General features: G+C 36.7%; 1 non-coding gene across 1 annotated transcript; it reads left to right on the forward strand.

Annotated features, from left to right (window-relative positions):
- The first annotated feature begins 2493 nt into the window (after positions 1-2493).
- On the forward strand, positions 2494-2600 carry LOC141663133 (small nucleolar RNA R71). The gene has a single exon (XR_012551217.1). It is a non-coding gene; the product is annotated as a small nucleolar RNA R71 (small nucleolar RNA).
- The last annotated feature ends 16674 nt before the right edge of the window (positions 2601-19274 follow it).

Consider the following 19274-nt stretch of genomic DNA (forward strand, 5'->3'; position numbering starts at 1 on the left):
GTGGTTGGTGCACCACAGACCAAAAGAAACTCGTCTGAAAGCGAAAGTACCAAATGGACAAGTGAAGGTAGTTTTCTCCTGATCTTCTGGAGCGATACAAATATGATTGTAACCTGAATAACCATCCAGAAGACAATAGTACTCATGACCAGCCAACCTGTCAAGCATCTGATCAATGAAGGGCAAAGGGAAGTGATCCTTTCTAGTGGCTTTGTTCAGCTTCCTATAGTCCATGCAAACTCTACACCCTGTGACTGTTCTAGTAGGAATAAGCTCATTCTTCTCATTTGCTACCATAGTAATACCACCTTTTTTTGGTACACATTGAATCAGGCTTACCCATGAACTGTCAGAAATAGGGTAGATGATCCCTGCATCTAGCCACTTCAGAATTTCCTTCTTCACTACTTCCTTCATGATTGGATTGAGTCTTCTTTGCTGCTCGACCGCAGGCTTGCTACCTTCTTCTAGCAGAATTTTATGCATACAGTAAAAATGGCTGATTCCCTTGATATCTGCTATAGTCCATCCAATTGCCGATTTGAACTCTCTCAGAATCCTTAGAAGCTTTTTCTCATCACTACGTAAAAGGTCATATGTAATAATAACAGGCAGAGTAGATGCATCACCTAAAAATGCATACCTCAAATGCTCAGGTAAAGACTTAAGCTTAAGAGTGGGAGCTTCCTCAATATATGGCTTGAGGCGTTTAGGAGCTTTGTTCAATTCCTCCATTCCAAGAGATTCAAAAGGCGTATCAATCTTCCTCTTTCAGGGAGAAGCATTTAAATATTGCAATTGTTCTTCGCCTTCATCATCTTCACTATCCGAATTCCCCAACAAGGCTTTTTCTAAGGCATCGGACCTTAGCAATTGATCAAGTTCCGATGTGACCACCGAATCAACCAACTCCACTTTTAAGCACTCTTCATTATCAGTAGGAAATTTCATAGCATTGAACACATTAAAAGTAACATCCTGATCCAGAACTCACATTGTGAGCTCACCCTTCTGCACATCTATCAAGGTTCGGCCAGTCGCCAAGAAAGGTCTCCCCAAGATTATGGGAATCTTCTTATCCTCTTCGAAATCAAGAATGACAAAATCAGCAGGGAAAATGAGTTTATCAACCTTGACCAAGACATCCTCCACAATACCTCGCGGATATGTAATAGAACGGTCGGCCAACTGCAAGGTCATATAAGTCAGTTTTGGATCAGGCAATTCCAACTGCTTGAAGATTGACAAAGGCATCAGATTGATGCTAGCTCCCAAGTCACATAAGCATTTGTCAAAAGACACTTTTCCAATGGTACACGGAATAGTGAAGCTTCCTTGATCCTTAAGCTTCGGAGGCAACTTCTGTTGCAGCACTGCATTCCTCCGTGAGAGTGACCGTCTCTAAATCATCTAGATTTACCTTTCGAGAGAGAACATCTTTCATAAACTTTGCATAACTAGGCATCTGCTCAAGAGCCTCAGCGAAAGGTATGTTGATATGAAGTTTCTTGAACACCTCTAGAAACTTCTCAAATTGCTTGTCCAACTTTTTCTTCTGCAGCCGCTTGGGAAAAGGTGGTGGAGGATATATCTGTTTCTCCCCTGTATTACCCTTAGGAGGAGTGTGCTCAATGGTAGTCTTCCTTGGTTCCACTTCTACTTCTTGTTGCTCTACTTCTTTCTCACCCTCAGCTTCTTCAGTCAACACTCGAGTTTGTTTGGGATTCAGAACCTTTCCAGACCTTAACGTGATTGCGTTTACCTGCTCCTTAGCTTCCCTCTTTCCTGGCACTTCAGTGTCACTAGGTAGTGTACCAGGCTGATGATTTAGCAAGGCATTGACAATTTGCCCAATTTGATTTTCCAAGGTCTTGATAGAAATGGTTTGACTCTTGCACATAAGCTTCAACTCCTCTAATTCAGATTTTTCATTGGCTTGTTGCAGCTGGAGTTGTTGTCTTGGTGCATATTGCGGTTGCTGAAAACCAGGGGGGTTGTACTGCTTAGCTGGATATTGCTGATAAGGCTGTTGAACCGTATTCTGAGTGTTACTCCAGCTGAAATTAGGATGATTACGGTTGTTGGGATGATAGGTGGCTAGCACTGGTTACTGTGATCCTTGGAAGTTGCTCACAAACTGAGCTGTATCACTAGAAATTGCGCATTGAACAGTCTCGTGGGCGCCAACACAAAGCTCATAGACACTAGCGATTTGATTAACTCCATAATTAGCCAAAGTATCCACCTTCATTGTCAAAGCCTTAAGTTGGGCAGCGATAACAGTTGCTGCGTCCAACTTCAGAATTCCTGCGACTTTTCCCTGAATCAGCCTCTGGGAAGGATTCTGGTATTCATTAGCACATCAGTTCAATAAGTTCATAAGCTTCATCATAGCTTTAAGCCCACAAGGCTCCTCCTGATGCTGCATCAAGCATGGGTCTAGAAGTAGCACCCAAATTATTGTAGAAACAGTTGATAATCATCCAATCAGGCATGCCATGATGTGGGAACTTCCTTAGCATATCCTTATATCGATCCTAAGCTTCACACAGAGATTCTCTAGTTTGCTGAGTAAACCGAGTAAGTGCATTCCTAATTGCAGCAGTCTTCGCCATAGGGAAGAATTTAGTGAGAAACTTTTGTGCAAGATCCTCCCAAGTGGTGATAGACCCTGCTGGTAGAGAGTGTAACCAACACTTAGCTTTTTCCCTTACAAAGAATGGGAAGAGGCGTAGGTTGATAGCATCTTCAGTCACATCATTAAACTTGAAGGTGTCGCAGATCTCGATGAAATCCCTGATGTGCATGTTGGGGTCTTTAGTAGGAGAACCCCCAAACTGAAATGAGTTATGTATCATCTGAATTGTGCTTGTCTTGATCTCAAAAGTATTAGCCCTGATGGCTGGTCTGATGATGCTTGACTGAATATCATTAATTTTAGGCTGAGAATAGTCCATCAAAGCCTTCGTATTTTCCGCTTGATCACCCATCTCTACTAAAGCCGGTTCTTCAACTTTCTCTTCTTCTTCTACCTTATTTTCTTCCTCAAAAACTTCCTTACGAACTACCACAAGTTCTTCCTCAGCTTTATCCAGTATTCTCTTACGAGTACGCAAACACGTATGCATACACCCTCGCTAGAGTACCTGAAATAAAACAAGGAACAAATAAGTAACAGTGTCCAAGACAATGAACTTTAACGACCACTGATGGAAAGCACATAAACTATAAGTTAACACTGCAGTCCCCAGCAGTGGTGCCAAAAACTTGTTAATCACTAAACACGCGATAATATTACACACAAGTATATGAGTTCACAAGTAGTATAGAATCTTTTCTAGTTCGTTCCCATAGAGACTGTATTGGTTAACTAATTAATTTACGCACTTAAGCAACAATGTATGGTTATTATTCAATGCTAATATGATAACAAATTGAGGTTGTTTATAACTAAAAATTATGCTAACTATTATAACTACGAAATTAAGATTAACTGAATTAATATATATGACAAACATGAGATTCTAATTTCATTAAATACTTCATTCAATAGCCTTATTGTTTTCAACCTTAACATGCAATGGTGATGACACTAATCAGACAACACGAAACTGATAAACTCCAACTTTCGTTGCACGAGTAGCATACTACCAGACATCCACAAAAGAGATAAAAGCTGAATATACACAAATTATATTGAGACCCCATATCTCTATAGAATTTGACCACATAACGGTTTAAGCACAAGTTATCTATATTGATTACACAGGGCAAGTAAGATGGGTAAAATTACCTATGAATCATGCATAACAATAACACATGAACCTATGCTTACATGGCAAGTTCTAAATCCTTAAATTCACTGTCGCTTCATTAAGAATTAACACACTATCTTATAATTTCACGATGCTCATAAGACGAATACGCACAACCAATACTAGGATATCAATTAATCACCATATACTAAGGCATCAAAACTATTTAACTAAAGAAATCCATAAAGAAATCCACTAGAATCCCACGATAACGATTAGCCCATGATCGGACTCATCATCAACGTGGGTTCGGATAAAAGCATGATATAACAAACGTAGTCTTTATAACTAATAAATAAAACCAAGTACAAATAAGAGAAAAGGTTCACAAGTAAGAAAACTAGCATCTAAATACAACTTAAAACAAAGATTCACAAGTAAAAATAAGATCTTCTTCGCCTTTGTTGAATTATGCTAAAACGGTCTTCTTACGGCTCTCCATGCGCTATGGTGTGTCTCTCGCTTGATTACTTATTAAAAACGACCTTATTTGAATATATATATAGCAGCCCTTTGCAATCTGGAAGTCTCCCCACTTAGAATCGAATTAGAATCAGGATTCTTTAATTTCGCACCAGCGCGGGCGCGCGCTATCACAGCGCGGGCGCGCTGCCTTTCTGGAATCCTGGCGCGGGTGCGCCGTTCTTCTGGGAAAAACTCAGATTTCATCTTTTTCCTTGCTGCTTCGAGCCGGCTTTCCACGAGCTTTTATTCCAATACCACCTGGATACCAAATTAGCACCAAAACAATGCTAATTCACCTGATTACCTAGATAATGCCTTAAACACAAAAACACTAGAAAACAAATTAAAAATCTTAATAACTTGAGTACAAATGCATCAATTCAAAGCTTATTACAGCATTATAAAGTGTCATAAATGCCACTCAACAATAACTCCCCTAAAAACCCTAGCATAAATTGCCTTGGCAGTTGAAGCTAGGAGTCCAATTGCCAATGATCATATCACAGGGGAGGCAAGTATAGCACATTCAGGTGACAGTGTGGTGCAAGAAACACAAGGGTTTGAGACTGGTGCACATGGTAGTAACCCAGTCAAATCCCCTCCAATTCAATTAGAGGTTCCCATACCTAGTGAGGAACAACAACTAGCCATAACCACAGAGCAATCTGTGAGTAAAACTGTGACTTCAGTCACAGGTGTTTCTGAACCATCTACCTCACAACCTCAACAACCTCACATTTTATCTCAGTGGCTACAAGAATTTGGCTCTCAACCAACTTCCGTAGATGATCTACTAGTAGAGCAGATTTCTGGACTGGTAAACATCTCACATCATCTTTTGATTTCCAATATGAGAAATCAAGATTATCAAGCTATCATGCTTACATACAATGAAGAAGTTGAGAAACAGAAAGAGAAAATTTTCAATGATGAAGAGCAAGATGGAAATGTGGATGCATGGCTCTCTGATGACTATGTCTTGGAAATGGATCAAGTCTTGGCTAGATTTAGGGAAGAATACATCACAATTCTGAGCAGCAATGCAAAGGACTTGACTCCACAGGCTATATATGATGCCATTACAGATGTATACAAAGCTCATTTCAAAACAGTTCATCTTTTTGGTAAAAATCTGGAAGTTAAGATAACGGGTCATGAGGATAAAATCAGAAAATTGGTGAATGAGAAGATGGATAAGATTATACCCTCTCAAGAACAGATCACTACCAAATTCAAGCACTTTGTTGAGCAAATGTCAAGAATGGATCTTGCTTCTATTGAGAAAGAAGTTAAAAATCTCAAACAATCCTTCATCAATCTCAATACACTTATCCAATAACAAATCACTCACTCAAATGACCCTAAGGTCAAACTGGACCAACTTCACCAGAGCAGATATGATCCATCACCTTTGCTTATGGAAGGCATCAAACAGGCTGTAACTGAAACATTTGGCATATCTAATAGCTCTTTTCAGCCTGGCTCCATCTTCACAAGCCTATAAATTCAATCTCTACAAGGCCAAGTCTCAGCACTGCAAGACTCCAACTCATCTCTCACTGCACAAGTTCAAGCCTTGACATCTCTTGTCAAGAGCCAACAAACAGACAACCAAACCCTGGTAGATTCTCATTTCAAATACAAAATTCTATAGCTTTGGGAGCTATCACGGGCAAACTAAACATACCACTACCTTCTCTACCTGAACAAGTAAGGCTTGAAATCCCTACTCCCCTCCTCATGCCTGCCAATAAGACTAAGGGGGAGATAGAGGCTAGGCTGGCACAATCAAGATCATCTGAACAGGTTCGGGATGCTGAAAAGAAATTAAATAAAGAAGAAGATCTTGACATGGAGAGACTTATTAGGGCTGCTGAAGGACCTAGTCTGAGCTGAGAATTTGATGAACTACTCAAGGCCCTAAAAGCTTCTCTCAATAATAATCACTTCACATACAAAAAGGCCCTGGATAAGATAATAAATTTTATAAGAGTGATCATGGTCAATCATGACAACTTTTTGCAAAAGAAGATAGTGATCAATGCAAATGACTCAGGACAAACAGATGTATGCAGGTGTTCCTCAATTACCTTGTCTCAAGGAGGGCATCTGAGTTGGATATCTTCATCAACAAAGTCAAAGTTATAACTCATGAAGATACCTTGCTATTAACTGAATTAAGAAATGTTCAATTGGCTGCTTTTCCTGAAGCATATCTACAGCCAAACAAGGGTATAGCATACATCTGTCCAAACACCAAAAACTTCAAACATTTTCAGATCACTAAGCAGTGTGTCATGGGCAACAAGAAACTTATCATGATCCTAGAAACTGGCTTAAAAACCAAGAATTAACAAGAAAAATGAATGAAGTTGAAGCTGAAAAGAGAAGGAGGAAGTATGATGAAGAAATTGAGAAGTTTATAAAAAGATCAGAAAAGCTCAAGGCAAAAGGAATGAGCAGAATCTCTAAGGATGGGAAATTTCTAAACATCAAAGCTGGTGGATTCTCAAGATTTAGAATAGATTTTCTAGACAGTGGTTATCCCAAGATAGCAAGAGAAAAACTTGTAGAAGCTCTAAGTGGAACACCTGTTATAGAAGAATTGGAAATTCTTGATCATTTGAAGGATGTTCTTAGGGAAGAAGCAGATACAAAAACTGTCTTTACCTGATACTTGTAACAATTGAACTTTGTAAATCTTATGTTGTACAAAAGTTACAATTCTATCAAGCTTTGTGTATTAATTTTATATTCCATCATTTTAAACTTGGGGTTAGTCTTGTTAACAGGCATGAATTTGTGTTAAGCAATCTTCTCAGAAATTGGGGGAGATTGTTGTGCAAGACATACCTGTACCTTAACAAGACTAAGACAATTTGTCAACCCTAAGTAAGTTGTATTATAATCTTAATTTGTATGTTGTACTTGTAACATTTTAAAGTCTGTAAAAATGCAAAGGAGAAGACTGGAGTCTTTTTTTTAAACAGTATCAAGCCTAAGGATTCTATCTGGAAAAAGATCAAGATAATCATGCCTCAGAAGAATTTTAAAGAAGCTTGGAGTTGAATAAATCTGTTTGGATAAAAATACTCTAAGTCAAGATCTCTACAAGTCACAAATTTAGTGTTATGGAGAAGTCATTCGAGAACTCCAAATGACTTATCGAGAAGTCAGGAAAGCTACTAGAGAACTCGGAGAGATATCGACAAGTCAATTGAAGACATGAAGTTTGGAGATATCGACAAGTCATTTCTTCACTAGAGAACTCAGAGTTATCGACAAGTCTACATTCATTAGAGAACTCTGAGTTATCGATAAGTCAAAGTCCACTAGAGAACTCAGAGATATCGATAAGTCAAAATTCACTAGAGAACTCTAAGTTGTCGACAAGTCAAAGTGAAGACATGAAGCTGAGAGATCTCGACAAGCCAAAGTCTCATTCGAGAACTCAGAGACCTCTATAAGTTAAATTCACTATAGAATATTAGAGATCTCGATAAGTCAATATACTTATCGAGATGTCAAGATCTCTATATGCCTAATTGGAGATCTCGAGGTAAATTCTCAAAGTATAAAATGCAGACCAGTTCAATATCCAAGATATACAATCAACAAACAATCCAAACAGATGGATTGACAAGTCTTCAAAAAGTAGCTTGAAGGATGTGCATGATCAAAGGTGAAGATTAACTGACAAAGGAAGATCAAGATAATCACAGGATGCTAAAGATATGTTAAGCCAGAAATAGAAGATTCACTTTTCCTAAAAAGGAAATGACAAGTGATAGTTTAGTAAAAGTTAATAGCATGTCTTATTGTACACTGTGTAAACTAGTAGTTAACTGAGTTATAAAGTTAACACTGGTCTTTTGTCAGTTGTAAAAATTTAGACAAAAAATCTTGTAACACTCTCAAGAAGAAGCTAAGCTCTTTATCAACAAAGAGCCTAGAAATTTTGTAGCAAAACATTCTTAATTTTAATATAAAATTTAGTGAGTTTTGAAGATCTGTGTTCTTTATTTTTGCAAGTTTAATTTCTGCATGAACACACTTTCACTACAAGATTCAATTTACTTTGTTCAAACATAAAAGACTCAAGAAAAGCTTAAAAAATAGTAAAAGACATTCACCCCCCCCCCCCTCCATGTGTTATTCATTTCCTAACATAAAAATCTGAAGAACTCAAGGTAAAGGGGATAAGCAGAATTACCAAGGATGAACATTTTCTGAACATCAAGGTTGGCAGATTCTCAAGAATTAGGGTTGGTTTCTTGAATAATTATTCATTAGATGAGAAGCTCAAGCTTGTAGAAGCTCTAAGAGGGAAACAAATCATAGAGGAACTGGAAGTACTTATAGAGTTAAAGGACCTCATTAGAAAAGAAACAGGCTATGAAAAATTTGTCTGATGAATGTATTCTTCAAACTCAAGAAATCACTTAATGTATAAAAGTTGTATTTATGTCAATTTTTATGTAATGTTCTATTGTTCATTGTAACTTTGGGTTAGTCTTGTTACCAAAATTGAATTTATGATAAGCAATCTTCTCATAAATTGGGGGAGATTGTTGTGAAAGACATGCCTGTACTATAACAAGACTAAGTCAAATTGACAACCCTAAAAATTAGTTGTATGATAATCTAAATTTGTATTTTGTACTGTATTACTTGAGTCTGTAAAAATTCAAAGATTAGACTGGAGTATTTTTATGTAAACAGTCTTAAGCCTAACAATAAACTCTGGAAGATCATGCCTTAGAGAAATTGTGAAGAAGCTTGGAGTTGAATAAATATGTTTTGGGAAAAATATTCTAGGTCAAGATATCTTCAAGTCACATATCAAGTCATATAGAGAAGTCACTCGAGAACTCTAGAATGACTTATCGAGAAGTCCAAAATAGCTTATAGAGAAGTCTCAGAGATATCGACAAGCCAAATGAAGACATGAAGATAGGATATGTTGACAAGTCAAATTCTCATTAGAGATCTCAGAGATATCTACAAGTCAAAATGTCTATAGAGACCTTTGAGATATCGACAAGTCATTTCTGCATTGGAAAACTCAGAGATATCGACAAGCCAAATGAAGACATGGAGATTGGAGATATCGACAAGTCAAATTCTCATTAGAGATCTCAGAGATATCGACAAGTCATTTCTACATGCAGAAATTTGGAGACCTCGACAAGCCAAGTTCACTTATAGAGAACTAAGGGATCTCGATAAGCCATTATACTTATCGAGATGTCAGTTCTTTATAGTTCAAACTGGAGATCTATATATGAAGCTCAAGTACAGGAATGCAGACAAGTTAAATATTCAAGATTATCAATCAACAAACGGTCTAATCACTTAGATTGAAAAGTATACAAAAGCAGCTTGAAGAGTGCAAGATCAAAGGCCTAGATTAATTGACAAAGGAAAGTCACAGATTCACGGGATTTGCAAAGATACACTAAGCCAAAAATGGAAAGCTTTAGAGATAACTTAAAGTAGGATTTAGTATATTCTATTGCATGCCATGTAAACCTGTGTTTACTAATCTATAAAGTAAACACTAGTCCTTTGCTTTTAATTGTATAAAATATATCTAGAACTTCCTGTAATTCTCTCAAGGAAGAAACTGAGTTCTTAACATAAAAAGAACCCATAATTTATAGCAAAACACTAGCTTGATTTTTTATATAAAATTAAGTGAGTTTTGAAATATTGTGTGCACTGTCATTATTTTACTTAGCATAATATTATTACAATTCTTATCTGCTTTTATCACCAAGTTAAAGAAAATCAAAAGCCTTTAAAATTGTCTAAAACACATTCACCCCCCCCCTCTGTGTTGTATTCATTACCTAACAAGTGGTATCAGAGCAAAATCTGAAAGAAAACAGATTAAAGATCTTTGAAGAATGAATACACATAAAATTAGCAATATCAAGATTCCTACCTTTGACAGATTTAACTACACATTATGAAAAAGAAAATGTTGTTGTTTATAAAGATGGCCAATTCATTATATGTTCAGATTCTCAATAATGGCCCTTTTACCCCCATGGAAAGAGTTGAAAAATCTACAGATGGAGACATGGTCATTCCAGCTCAATATGCTCCTAAATATCCTTCACAGTATACTGAACCTGAAAAAGAGAAAGTCTCTCTGGATAATGGCTTACAACTAATTTTCATATAGTCACTTGACAATGTAATGTACAATAACATTATCAACTGTGACACTGCCAAATAGATCAAGGAGAAGATAAAAATTCTTTGTGAAGGAACAGAGGAAGTTAAGTCAAACCAAATGAGAATTTTGGTATCTCAATATGAGGGTTTCATGGCTAAACCTAAAGAAAGTATAACTGATGTCTTTGAATGATTCAACAAGCTAATTAATGACTTGCAGCTTTATGATAAATACTATGAAACTGAGGAGGGTAACTTGAAGTTTTTGCTCACTCAACCTGACCATTTAGAATAGAAAATCTCAGCTATAAGAGAAGGGAGAGACTTGAGCAAAATGACACTGGAGGTTTTATATGGCATATTGAAAATCTATGAACTGGAAATTATCCAAAGAAAGTCTTTAAGAGCCGGTCAAGGACACATTGTGGATGGTACAAGTGCTCTAATTGTTAATGACAGCCAGTCATCTGATGATGAGTTAGAAATCCAGTCTCCGGTTGATTCAAGTAGTGAGCAAAAGAACAAGGAACCACATAAGCAAGTTATTCTTGAACTTGAAGAGGATGAATTCTACACCTTGGATGAATTGGACGAGTTAGACCAGTCCATGGCTTACTTAGCAAGGAAATTTTCTAAAATTAGAGTAAAGAAATCAAAATTCTTTAGAAATAAGGGACAATCATCCAACAAGGATAACAGCTAGAAGGGAAAGACACAGTTCAATTCTGGAAGTAAAAATGGCTACAAAACAGGATCTGTAGACAGGTCAAAGATCAGGCGCTTCAATTGTGATGAATTGGGCCATTTTTCTACAGAATGCAGGAAGTCAAAGAAAGTGAAAAAGGACAAGGCTTATCTTGAATTGGAAGCAAAGTATGAGGCTCTTCTAAGAAAGCAACAGGGCAAAAATTATATTACAGAAGGAAAGAGTTGGGATGATTCTGAAAATGATGAAGATGAGGAAGTAGGAAACTATGCACTCATGGCCTTGGAGCAAGGAGCGTCATCCTCATAAAAAATAAAGGTACAAAATCTTACCATCATTGATTTAAATGAAAATCAATATAAGGAAACTGTTGAAAAGATGAGCATAGAAATGTTTCACATCCATACTAGCATGGTAGCAGCTACTGAGGAGGTCAGTAGATTATCAAAATCTAATAAGAAGCTTGAGAGTGAGAAACAAAAGTTTGATCTACTACTTGTGGAGCTTGAAACAGTCAAACAAGAAAATGAATATCTAAAGAACAAGGTCAAGTGTGCTACTAAATAGAAGCTGTGTTGAGGGAGAAGTTAGACAAGAATTAAGTGAAACTGAAATCATTCAAAAATGCATCTCAGCTAGTTGGTCAGTACCATGAGAAAAACAAACCATGTGCTAACGTAGCTATTGGATTGGATTATGATGCATTATACAGCAACAGGAAAGTTGAAGGTGATAAGGGAAAAGCAACTGCCAGTGAAGATGTCCCAGCTATGCTGAGAAAGGTAGGTTCACCCGTGTTCAAAGCATGTGAAGTAAGTTTCAGTGAAGAAGAGTTGTTCATAAAGCAAGAAATTGCTGATGAGGACAATAAAAAGAAATGTACATAAATAACTCCAACTTCTAAAACTGAGAAGAAGCCCATGGTTGATCAAACTCCAAAGAAGCCAATCAAGGAAGGTAAAACAGAAGATGCAAGAAAGAAGAAGAAAAATAGAAATGGAAAGATTGGGATAAACAAAATCAATAACTTTGCATTTGTTGCTGATGTTCCTAGAAAACAATGTCAGAAATGTGGCTCCACAAATCATCTAACTCACCTTTATAAAAAGGCTGTTAGTGAGACAAAATTGGGAGCATGCTAGTATGGTGAAGCAAAGACTAAAGATCCCTATTTCTTCTGTGATAAGTTTAATTGCATTCCTTGCAACATGAAAGTAATGAAAAGTTGCCATAAGCTGAGAGTAGACCTCAAGGAAATTAACATTGTGTCTACAGCCAAAAGGAACATGCAAATCAAGTAATGAACATCATTCTTTCTGAATCAACTCATTCTAATTATGCATATTCTGGTTAACAAGAAGAAAGTACCCAACACTTCTTGGGTAGCTAAAAACACTTAATCCTCATTGTGTGCAGGGTAAAGTGAAGAAAGTCATATGGATCATAGACAGTAGATGCTCAAGACATATGACAGGTGATATGGCCCTGCTATCACAGTTTGAGGAGATGGCTGGCCCATCAGTGACTTTTGGAGACAACAACAAAGGGTTCACAATGATATATGGCAAATTAATTTCTGGAAATATTTTCATTGAAGATGTAGCATTGGTTGCTGGTTTGAAAGTAAATCTCCTAAGTGTCAGTCAATTCACATATAGAGGATTCTGTAAAATTTGACAAAGGAGAATGCTTAATCATTAGCAAAAAGACTAATAAAGTTGCTCTGAAAGGAGTTAGAAAGGGAAGTCTATTTATTGTATATTTGAACTCAACAAATGAGGATGGAATTTGTTGCTTTTATACCAAGACATCTGAAGAACAAAGCAAACTGTGGCATAAAAAGCTCTCTCACTTGAATTACAAAGCAATCAATATTCTAGTCAAAAATGAGTTAGTGAGAGACATGCCAAATCTAGAGTTTGCTCAAAATGAAGTTTATGAAGCCTGTCAAAAAGGAAAAATGAAGAAATCAAGTCACAAGAGTAAAACTGTGAATTTCATAAGTGCACCTTTGCAACTTATTCACATGGACTTATTTGGACCAGTTAATATCTTATCAATTTCAAGAAAGAAATATGCACTTGTGATGGTGGATGACTACTCAAGATACACATGGGTAAAATTATGCACTATAAAGATGAAACTCCATACATCATAATTGATCACATCAAGAAGATTGAGAAATAGTCTGAAGATAAGAAATGTGTGAAAAGATTGAGGAGTGACAATGGCACAGAATTCAGAAATATAACTTTAATAGAATTCTGCAAAGACAAGGGCATTGTTCAAGAATTCTCGGTATCTAGGACACCTCAACAACTATGGTGTTGTTGAAAGGAAAAATAGAAATTAGTGGAGGCTGCTAGAACAATGCTGCAAGATGGCAAGTTGCCAACTAGTTTTTGGGAAGAAGCTATCAACACCGCATGCTACACTCAAAACATATATCTCATTAAAAAGAATCTTGAAAAATCACCCTACTCAATATTATCTAAAGGAAAGCCTACTGTGAAACATCTTCATGTATTTGGAAGCAAGTGTTATGTTCTGAAAGACAACTCTGAATTTGTGGGAAAATTTGACTCTAAGGTTTTTGAAGCAATTTTTCTGGGATATTCATTGGATAGAACTGCCTATAAAGTATGCTTGAACAAAAGAAAATTATGGAAATCACATATATAACTTTTGATGATGACAAGTGTCCAGGCTTGGAATGCCTTGATGAAAATGAAGCTGAGACCCTAAAATTTGAAATCTCAACATTGAAAGTGATTCTGAAGATGAAGCTGAAGTCAACACAAATCACAGAATGGATGGAGAGTCAACTAAACAAGTGAATCATGAGAATGGAAGCTCATCTCAAACACCTGAATTTGATAGCACAAACTCAGGGAGAGAAATAGAAGAAGATCCTGCAAGTCATGCCAGTGGTGAAGAAAATGCAGAAAACTCAAGTCAACAAACTCACAGAGAAAGGAGTCACAAAAGAGAAGTAATTATTGGTGATTCAACTGTTGAAGTGATGACTAGAAGTGAAACTGAAAATGAATGTCTTCATGCATGTGATCTGTCACAAGTTGAGCCCAAGAAAACCGAGGAAGCTTTATTTGATCCTGATTGGATATCTGCTATGCAAGAGGAGCTAAATCAGTTTGAAAGAAATAGAGTTTGGGAATTGGTTCCCGAAACAAAGAACAAAAGTGTAATTGGAACAAAGTGGGTGTACAGGAACAAGATGAATGAAAATGGAATTGTCACCAGAAACAAAGCAAGGTTGGTTGCAAAAGGCTATTCACAGGAGGAAGGATTGACTATGATGAAATTTTTCTCAAGTTGCAAGACTTGAAGCAGTAAGGATTTTTCTTTTATTTGTTGTACATTCAAATTTCAAGGTATATCAAATGGATGTGAAAAGTGCATTCCTTAATGGTGAGTTGGAAGAAGAAGTCTTTCTGCAACAACCACCTGGCTTTGATGATCCAGAATTTCCAGATTTTGTATACAAGTTGCTCAAGGCTCTATATGGACTAAAATAAGCACCTAGAGCCTGGTAATAATAGACAAGACTCTCTTCTACAAGCAGCATGGTAATCATATGATCATAGTTCATATTTATGTAGATTATATCATATTTGGTTCTACTAATGAAAAGCTATGTCAAACATTCTCTAGACTCATGTAGAGTGAATATGAAATGAGTATGATGGGAGAACTTAGTTACTTTCTTGGACTTCAAGTCAGTCAAAGAAGTGATGGGATTTTCATCAGCCAAAATAAGTATGTTAAGGATTTATTGAAGAAGTTTAGTATGGTTGATTGTTCACCTGCTTCTACACCTATGTCTACAACTACTAAGTTAGATGAAGATAAGAAAGGAAAAAGTGTAGACATTTTAGGTTATAGAGAATTGATTGGAACTTTGCTGTATTTAACTGCTAGTAGACCAGATATTATGTTTGTAACATGTCTGTATGTAAGATTTCAAGCCAATCCAAAGGAATCACATTTGATGGTTGTGAAGAAAATTTTCAGATATTTGAAGGGGACTCCAAACTTGGAATTATGGTATCCTAAGGGAACAAGTTTTGAAGGTGTTGGATACACAGATGCAGATTTTACTGGATGCAGGGTTGACATAAAAAGTACTAGTGAGAGCTGCCAGTTTCTTGGTCAAAGACTTGTATCCTGGTATAGCAAGAAACAACAATCTGTGTTAACTTCCATAACTGAGGCTTAATACATAGCTGCTGGAAGTTTCTGTGCTCAAGTGCTTTGGATTAGAAATCTGCTAATTGATTATGGCCTAGTGTTACAAAAAATTCCAATTATGTATGACAATACTAGTGATATATATATATATATATATATATATATTGTGGCTAATCCAGTTAATCATTCTAGAACAAAGCACATTGATGTAAGGTGGGCTTATTTTTGTTTTAACAGTAAAACAGTTAGCTGACATTTTTACTAAACCTTTGGATGAAGCAACTTTCACTAGACTTGTAGGTAAAATTGGTATGCTAAATTCTTCATCCTAAAGGCGAGAACTCAACTAATGTTTTGCAGCATATTGATTTCTAGTAAATAAAAAATTAATTTGATTTAATTGGAAATTACCTGGAATATGAGTTATAAATATTTCAGAAATATTTGTTTATTTATTTTTCAAAATTCAAAATTTATCTTGGAATTTTTCAATTCTAAAAAAACTGTCTAAGTGTTGATTTACATTTTCAATATGTGAAATTAGCACAAGACAAAATCAAAAAGAAATAAAATTCTCGATAAGTCTAATTGACTTCTCGACAAGCCATTTTAAGACTTCTCTAGGTAAGTTCTCGATAAGTCATTTTTCTGACTTCTCGAAGGACTTCTCGACAAGCTTTATTATGACTTATCGATTAGTCATTGTAGAGTTCTCTATAAGTGTTAATTCACAGAGTTCTCTTCAAGTATAATTTTAGACTTATAAATAACTCAAATTTGAGATAATTTAATTAATAAATTATCTTGGTAAAATACTTTTGACAAAGTTAGTCTAATTTTATTTTAATTTATTCAAATAAAAATTGGAATCATTTCAGTCCATTTAGGATAAACTGGGTATTTATTTGACATCTCGATAAGTCATTTTCTAATTCTCGATAAGAGTTAGGAAAATGACATATCGATATGTATCTGTTCTCTTAATATGACTTCTCAATAATCAAATCCCAAACATCCATTTTTAGTTCTCGATAAGTCATTTACCTTTTACTATAAATACCCAGACATCTCGACATACACCTCTTTACGCTTTCGAGATCTCTAAGTGACCTAATTTTTCCAATTCTCAACCGCTCTCTCTCGTTTTAAACTCTTTCTCTCTACTTTTTCTTACCCACTCAAATTCAGATTATTTCAATGGCATCAAACACAGTTACACCTTTTATCCCAAAGGAGGGCACCAATTAACTCGCTTTTACTGATGCAAATCAGGCTCCTGATGCTTTCAAAAGTTTTGTGAAGTTTCTTTCTGAAACTTATTTTGCAGGTGCTTTGACAGCAAATCCAGTTTTGTACTTGGATATTCTGGGGAATTTTTGGAACACAGCCATGGTAAGAATTGTGGTGCATTAGAACCAGGCTATATCTATAGTGGTTAATTGCTCCATTAGAGGCCAATAAGTGGAATTTTCTGAAGAAGATGTCAATGAAGCTTTGGGCATCCGAACTGCAAATATGGTGGAGGTTCCAACACAGGATGAGCTAGCCGAGTTCATGCGATTCATCAACTACAGTGAAAGAATTAACCTGGCTAGCCTGAACAAGAAGTTTCTCAGGAGAGAATGGTCTTTCTTGTTTGACTCTACTGTGAAGGCCTTCACATGCAGAAAGACAAGGTATGAAAACATCTCTAGCGTTGTCCAGAAGCTGGTGTTTTCAATGGCCCACAACAGACATCTCAATGTAGGTCATCTTATCATGGAGGAGCTAAGCACCAGGCTCATAATGCCTTTGACAGCAAAAGGTAAAGAAATTTTCCTTCCTAGATTTATAATTTCTGCTTTAAATCATAAAGTGCATGATATTCATATGCTTAATGGTATAGATATGACTAAAATAGGCAACTATAAAAAAGTGTCCAAATATCTATTTGGTTCACTAACTACTAAAAACAAGGTACCTATAAGTCTTAAACTCACTCCATTTATGATTGAGAGATTTAAGACTTACCCTTACCCTATGCCTGACATGAGATCCAATAGTGAACCTAGTCCATCTATGGCTCCTGTCTCTGTGGAAGTACAAACACAGGACAACCAACAAGGGCCTTCCCAAGACGAGACCATTCTTTCTGTACCAATAGAAGCTAGGAAGGCAATCACTCCATCCTCTCAAAAGGGTGAAGTGAGTAAAAAGAAGAGAAAGCAGACACCATTAAAAGTATTTACTGAGAGTGTTGAGGACCAAACAGAAAAGAGTCCCCCTTGGTCAGAAAAACAAAGAAGGTAAAACAAACCGAGTTGACCACTCAAGCCACCTCTGCACCCTCCCAACATGATCCAATTGTAAAACATGGACTAAAGCAGACTCTAGAGGCATCCTCTCAACAGGGTGTCTCTATTGAACAAAACATCCACCCTAATGCACCCTGTACAGAGTCTGTAACATGACTTGAACAAATTCAAGTATATAAAAGGAGACATAAGGATGGCACGCACAAGGAGAGCACATCACTTGAAGCTCCCTCTTCTACTCAGGGGGAGCTGCCAACACTCCAATCTGAGATTCAAAGTCTGATTTCTAAAATTTCTTCATCCTATAATCAAACACTTGAATTTAACTCTTAAGTGTTTCCAACATCAAGTGACATGGTTCTAGAAACTGTGCTCACCATCCAGAACCCACAATCAGTTGGTGAGAGACTACATGCCAGGGTAAACCTTGATGACACCAACACAACCACAAGGGTTTCATTAGTTTTTACTGAAGACCCTTTGGCGGTTACAAATGCACCTTCATGTGCAAATCAACCTTCACAGGTTGTAAGATTTGAGGGTAGTACTCATGAAGGGGAGCTATCTAAATCCTCTCCAATTCAATTGGAGGTTCCTCTTATGGGAACAACTCCCCTCAAAACCCTAGCTGAGATTGCACTCACAGTTGAAGCTAGGAGTTCAATTGTCAATGACCCTGCTATAGGGGAGGCAAGTTTAGCACATTCAAGTGCAAGCTCACTGCAAAATGAGCAAGGGTTTAAGATTAGAGTACATGAAAGTAACTTAGTGAATTCCCCTCCAAAATAAATGGAGGTTCCCACTACAAGTGGAGAACAACAAACTATCGTAACCACAACACAGCCTGTGAGTAAAACTGTGACACCTGGTTATGTTGAATTCCTACATTCCTCCTCAAATCCAAATGAACAACCTTCAACATCAAATCCTTCACAATAACCATCTCATACAATCCAAAAGTGGCTACAAAATGTTCAATCTCAATCAAGCACTGTGGATGATCTTCTAGTTGATCAAATTTTAGGTCTTTCTAACATCTCACAGCATCTGCTCACTTCATACATGACAAATCAAGATTATCGAACAATTCTGCTCATTTATAATGAAGATGTTGAGAAGCAAAAGCAGAAGATTATTAATGAAGCCGAGCAGGATGGTAATGTAGATTCCTGGCTATCTAAAGACTTCACACTGGGGATGGATCAGGTCTCAGCAAGATTCAGGGAGGAGTATGTCATAATTTTGGGGAGCAATGTCAAGGTCCTGACTCCGTAAGAAGTGTATGATGCAGTCAATGAAGTCTACAAGGCTCAGATCAAAGCTTTTCACCTATTTGGTAAAGCATTAGAAGTGACTTTGACTGGTCATCAAGACCAGATCAGAAAGATGGTAGGGACAAGATGAATGAGATTATACCTTCAAAAGTCAAGATCCAATCAAGATTCCAATATTTTGCTAACCAAATGGCAAGATTTGATCTGACTTCAGTAGATACAAATGTCAAAAATCTCAGGAAATCTTTTGTGGCATTGCATGAAGTGGTTCAATAACACATTGCCAAATATAATGACACAAGACTCAAGCTAGACCAACTTCATCAAA

Source organism: Apium graveolens, chromosome 5 (assembly GCF_009905375.1).
Source record: "Apium graveolens cultivar Ventura chromosome 5, ASM990537v1, whole genome shotgun sequence".
In the NCBI taxonomy this organism is placed as follows: Eukaryota; Viridiplantae; Streptophyta; class Magnoliopsida; order Apiales; family Apiaceae; genus Apium; species Apium graveolens.